This window comes from Odocoileus virginianus, chromosome 20 (genome assembly GCF_023699985.2).
Source record: "Odocoileus virginianus isolate 20LAN1187 ecotype Illinois chromosome 20, Ovbor_1.2, whole genome shotgun sequence".
NCBI classification, from domain to species: domain Eukaryota; kingdom Metazoa; phylum Chordata; class Mammalia; order Artiodactyla; family Cervidae; genus Odocoileus; species Odocoileus virginianus.
Genome location: NC_069693.1, coordinates 2132938 through 2139192, shown reverse-complemented (window position 1 = coordinate 2139192; position 6255 = coordinate 2132938). Strand labels below are relative to the sequence as shown.

The window sequence follows — 6255 nt, the reverse complement described above, 5'->3', positions numbered from 1 at the left end:
AATTTGTATAAATTTTTAAGTTGAAATATAGGTTAATTTACAATGCTGTGTTAGTTTCAAATTTACAGCAAAGTGATTCAGTTTTCCACACATATATATTCCTTTTCAGATTCTTTTCCATTATAAGTCATTACAAGATATTAGTATCATTTCCTGTGCTATTCAGCAGGACCTTGTTGTTTTATCTATTTTATTAATATATATAGTAGTGTGTAGCTGTTAATCCCAAACTCACAATCTATCCGCCCCCCACCATCCCTTTTGGTAGCCATAAGTTTGTTTTCTATGTCTGTGGGTCTGTTTCTGTTTGCAAATAAGTTCATTTGCATATTTTTTAGACCACATATAAGCAATGTCATATGATATTTGTCTTCGTCTGGCTTCATTTAGTATGACAATCTTTGGGTTCATTTATGTTGCTGCAAATGGCATCATTTCATTCTTTTTTATGGCTGAGTAATATTCCATTGTACATATGCCCCACATTTCCTTCATCCATTCATCTATCAGTGGATGTTTAGGTTGCTTCCATGTCTTGGCTATTCCGAATAGTGCTGCTATGAACATAGGGGTGCATGGATCTTTTCGAATTATGGTTTTTGTCTCTTCCCTATCACCGCCAAGACATGGGATTGCCAGATCATGTGGTAACTCTACACGTAGTGTTTTAAGGAACCTCCGGCCTATTTCCACAGAGATCACCCCCACCCATTTACATCCCCACCCACAGTGTAGGAGGGTTCCTTTTTCTCCACGCCGTCCAGAGGGAAGTCTTTTCACTGCCTGCCTATTTGAACCTTTGAATGTGTCGCCTGTTCAAAACAAATGAATAAAATTGGATTTTAAATGAAAATAAATAACCCTGAAGATGAACTAGAACAGGAGACCCCAGCCCTGTTCCCCCCACAGCCCCTACCTTCTCCATCGTGTTGATGGAGCTCACCACAGGAGCCTAGTGGCACTTACCGAACTTCCGGTTAGCCGAACTTCCGGTTAGCCCAGCTTCCGCTTAGCCCGGCTCTGACCCGGTCTCGGAGCCAGAATAGCCCTCCCTTAACGGGTGTTCCGTCTGCCCCTCCAGGTGTGTCGTCAGCCCCAAGGAAGAGACCCCGTCAGCCTGGGGCCAAGAGGGGCCGGGGCCGAGTTCCCCCGGATGAGAGCGAAGGTAAGAGCAAAAGACCCACCATGTGCATCACCTCCCAGTCCTCCCAGGCCCACAGGTTGTGGGGAGCCCGGTGGGGACCGGTGAGGGGTGGGCACCTGCGTCTGGTACAGTCACGGAGTGAGAGGGGGCGGGAAACCGGCCAGAAGGCTTTGGGCGGGGCTTCCCTGGCGGCCCAGTGGCTAAGACAGTGCGCTTCCAAAGCAGGGGGCCCAGGTTCGATCCCTGGTCAGGGAACTAGAGCCCACACGTCGCAACTAAGACCCAGCGCAGCCAAATAAATACATGTAAATAAATATTGTAAAAGAAGAAGGTTCCAGAGGGGACCTGGGGTCAGATTTGTATCGAATGCCAGCACCGTGAGTAACCTATTTCTCCTCCCCAGAGGGCAGCATTCTAAACAGCAGCGGCTCCTTCTCAGATCTGCGTTTTAGGAAGATTATCTGTGCTGCCAGAATGACAGTCACCAAATTCCAGTCCTCTCAAAACTCCTTCTGTATACCCACCCATTAATGTTATTGTCTATGTGATTCCCTCCATAACAGTTTCTTTAAAAAATTCAGTGGACTCCCTGCTTCTTAAAATTGAAATAGGCTCATTAGAGGTAATTTTTAATTTATTTTTTATTTATATGTTAAAAGAAAAGTTTAATTCATAACTTACAGAGTAACAAAATTTTAATTAGCCGTCCAAGGAATCTAAAATATAACACCACTAGAAGGAAGGTTAGCAGAAAGTCCTTCTGACTGTGAGTTAATACAAATATCTCTTTGATATTACTCCAAAAGCCATAATTCAAAAATTAATAAAGAAGGATAATTTGGACTTCATAAAAATTAAGAATTTCTGCTTTTTAAAAAATTTTTCTTCTGGGCCACACCTCGAAGCCTGCGGGATCTTAGTTCCCCAGTCAGGGACTGAAGCTGAGCCCCCTGCCGTGAAAGCGCTGGGTGCTAACCACCGTACCACCAGGGAAGTCCCAAGACTTTCTGCCCTTTGAAAGACTCTAAAAATGTGGAATGCTTCATGAATTTCTTTCAGCCCGGGCCATGTTAATCTTATCTGGATCGTTCCAGTTTTGGTATATGTGCAGCCGAAGTGAGCACGGTAATTTTTAAATTGAAGTTTACTTGATTTACAATATTGTGTTAGCTTCTGGTGTATAGCAAGTGATTCAGTTATACATATATATGTATATATCTGTATTCTTTTTTTATTTTTTCCATTATGGTTTATTGCAAGATATTGAATATAGTTCCCTGTGCTGTAGAGTAAATCTTTGTTGTTTATTTTATACACACATGTGTGTATATATTAATCCCAGACTCCTAATTTATCTCTCCCCCCTAATTTTTATACAATGACATATGCCCAGTATTTCTCAAGACACCTGGAAAAATAATTTAAAACATTAATAAAAAATAAAGATAAGTTTACTATTCAGCCATTTAAGAAATGAAATAATGCCATTTGCACCAACATGGATGGACCTAGAGATGATCATACTAAGTGAAGTAAGTCAGAAAGAGAAAAACAAATACCCTGGGATATCAGTGATATGTGGAATCTAAAATATGACAGAAATGAACTTATCTGTGAAACATAAACAGACTCAGACGTAGAGAACAGACTCGTGATTGCCAAGGGGTGGGGGCGGGAAGGATTGGGAGTTTTGGGGTCAGCAGATGTCAGCCATTATATATAGGATGGATAAACAACAGGGCCCCACTGTGGAGCACAGGAAACTCGGTTCAATATCCTGTGAGGAACCATCATGGAAAAGAATCTGAAACAGAATGTATGTGTGTGTGTATAACTGAATCACTGCTGTACACCTGAGTCTAACACAACACTAAATCAACCACACTCCGATAAAATAAAGTCTCACAAATAAAGGCTGTTTTCCCTTCACCCCTGGAAGTGACCGGAGAGACACTGTTCTAACTGGATCCGCTGTGCCCTCTAGATTGTGAGGGCTTCCCAGGTGGTGCTAGTGGGAAGGAGTTCACCTGCCAATGAAGGAGACAAAGAGACGCAGGTCCGATCCCTGCGTGGGGAAGATCCCCTGGAGGAGGGCACGGCAACCCCCTTCAGTGTTCTTGCCTGGAGGATCCCATGGACGGAGGAGCCTGGCGGACTGCAGTCCATGGGGTCGCACAGAGTCGGACACGGCTGACTGAGCACGCACACGCTAGGTTGAGCAAAGGCCCTGGGGTCAGGCCGCGTGCGGTCGGTTCTGGGAGCAGCAGGAAGGCCGCCGGGTGAGAGCGCAGCGGGCGGTGGTGGGGGCTGGTCGTGGGCTCGCGTTGACAGCGGCCTGCGTGCTGAGCGCGGGCGGGTCTCCGCAGGGGCTGACGTCAAATCCGTGTCTACACAGGAGCCCCTCGGCCGCGCGGTGCAGAGGACGCCGTGGGCAGAAGCCAGAGGTCTCGCGGGCTTGGCCCTCCTGCGCCGCCCGCATCCTTCTCACGCGCGACCCCCCGCAGGTGTGAACCGAAGCCTCAGAAGAAAGGGGTCCCACGAAGCCACGCCGCGGCCCTCAACCGGGCGACTGCGCCCCCAGGAAACGTTGGGCAGTACCTGAGACACTGTGGGTTGTCCCGAGGGGGGCCGGGAGGGTGTGGACGCTGGGGTCGGTGGGCGGAAACCAGAGACGTGCTCACAGCGCACAGCAGGGAACCATCGCCTGCGGAACGGCAGGAGCGCCAGTGCTGCGGGGCTCTGATCCACGCGTCACGGCCCTCCCCTGCCCCAGGTTCCGCCTGCTTTCCCTTCATCTGAGGCCCGTGCCTGCGCACGTGTGCCTCCGTGCGTGTGCAGCGACACTGCCCGTACACACATGACCTGGCAAGCATGTGTGGATCTCAGCTCATCCCAGCCTCACCAACCGGCTGTGTGTCCTCGGGCCAGTTCCTTAACCTCTCTGAGCCCCAGTAGTCTTGAAGTCGGGAATCATCAAAGTACCCCCTCACACGGTTGTTGGGGAACGTGGTTCGTTTGGAAAGGGCCTGTCCAAAGAGAGGGTGTTAAACACGTGGTAGTCATCATCACCACTGCTTTTCTCAGTATCGAGCTGGTCGGGATATCTGGGCTACCAGCTGGGTTCTGACGATGGCGGGGATGGCTCAGTTGGGAAAGAATCCGCCTGCAATGCCAGAGACCCAGGTTCAGCCCCTGGTTGGGGAAGATTCCCCTGGAGAAGGAAATGGCCACCCACTCCCGTATCCTTGCCCAGAGAATCCCATGGACAGAGAAGCCTGGCAGGCTACAGAGTCAGACAGGATGGAGCGACTAACACGAGCTGGGTTCTGAGGATGACGGGGATCTTGCAGTTTCCTAACTGGTAGGACACGGGGTGGTCATGCACACTACTGGGGGAGGACTTGTAGTCACTCCCCTCGGGGCGGAGGGGGTCCTGACCCACTGGGAAGACGAACGCTCTGCCGTGTTACTTGGGGAGGACACAGCACGGAGCGAGGTGAGACCCAGCCTGTCAGTCCCAGCATTGCCGTCTCCTCCACGGAGAAGGGGCCTGCTGTGGCCACAAGCCTGTTCCTTTCTCAGACTCGGCCTGCTGGACGCATTTCTGTCCAGCTGGATGGGTTTTAGATTAACTCTGTGATGTTTTTTTTAACCTAAGAAAAAATTCTTCTTGGGAAGGGGGAGCAGAAACTTGACAAAATACAGATTAAATAAAGAAAAACTGCTTACAGTCCCCACCGGGCACCGAATCTGTTTTCAGTCCTTCCCCCCCCCCCCCCCCCCGCCCCCCTCTTTGTTTTTGTCTGGTTTTGGCTTCCTAGGTGGCTCAGTGGTATTAAAAAAAGACATCTTCCTGCCAATTCAGGAGACCTGGGTTCGATCCCTGAGTCAGGCAGGCCCCCTGGAGAAGGAAATGGCAACCCACTCCAGGATTCTTGCCTGGAGACCCCCATGGACAGAGCAGCCTAGCGAGCTACAGGTTGCAAAGAATCAGATGGGACTGAGCGACTCAGCATGTCCCCTGCTCTGCCTCCGTCTCCCACTTCCCTCTCCTGCTGGTAGCCACGGGTTTGCTCGCCGCGTCCGTGAGCCCGTCTCTTTGTGTGTTATGTTCATGCGTTGTTGTGCGTTTCGGACCCCGCAGAGGAGCGGTGTCGTGCAGCCCTCGTCCCCCCTATTTCAGGAGATCCGTGCTGTCCTCTGGCGCCCTCTGCCGGCCGTTCTGTTCGCTGTGACCGGCGCTTTCCTCGCGCCACGCGCCCCACCGAGCAGGCCCGAGGCTCGCCGGTCCGGAGCCCGTGGACGCGGCTGGCGTGAACCGGCGTGTGCTGTAAAGTGTGACACACACCGGGTTGCAGACGCTGTAGGAGAAGGAGGAGATGACGCAGCTCGTTGGCGGTGTTGGTTTTGTTTGTTGTTAAGCACCTCGCCTGACTTTGGGGATCAGAGTTCCCAGCCAAGGACGGAAGCCGGGCCCTTGGCATGAGCGGGCAGGACCCTCCCCACCGGAGGCCAGGGGCCTCCAGCCGTGATACTGAGGACGTGCGACGAGATCTTGAACACGTAGTTGACCCTTGAGCGGCGCGGGCTGGGGCGCTGAGCCTCCGAGCAGCTGAAGATCTGAGTGTAACTTACAGTCAGGGTTCCTCTCTGCCCGCGGCTCCGTGTACTCAGGACACGTCTACTTTCCCGTTTCCTCGTGAAAAAAAAACCGGCCTACAAGTTGGCTGCATCGGGTTAAATGAGAGCTGGTCTTAAAATTGATTTCACTGGTTCCTTTTCTATTTTTTTTTTTTTTTTTAACGAGGATACTAGGAAACGTTGTGACGTCTGTAGCTTGAATTGTGTTTCTTTACAAGCCTTTGGTCTGCACTGTTATAAATGTATGTGTGTGGACTGGGCTTGGAGGCCAGGTCCCTCTTTCTTGGGGGTACTGAGGGGGCTCTTCTGATATCAGCAGCATCAGCCCTCAGTTGTGACAACAAAAATGCCTCCAGACGTTGACGAATTGTCCCCTGACAGGCAAAATCACCCTCAATTAAGAACCACTGATTTATATGTGTGTGTGCTGAGTCTATGTATTTTTAATTTATAAAATATGTATTATATAT

The 6255-nt window shown here is 50.3% G+C and overlaps 1 pseudogene; it reads right to left on the bottom strand.

Annotated features, from left to right (window-relative positions):
- Positions 1-2170: 2170 nt before the first annotated feature.
- Positions 2171-2268, bottom strand: LOC139030083 (U6 spliceosomal RNA; annotated as a pseudogene).
- Positions 2269-6255: the final 3987 nt, after the last annotated feature.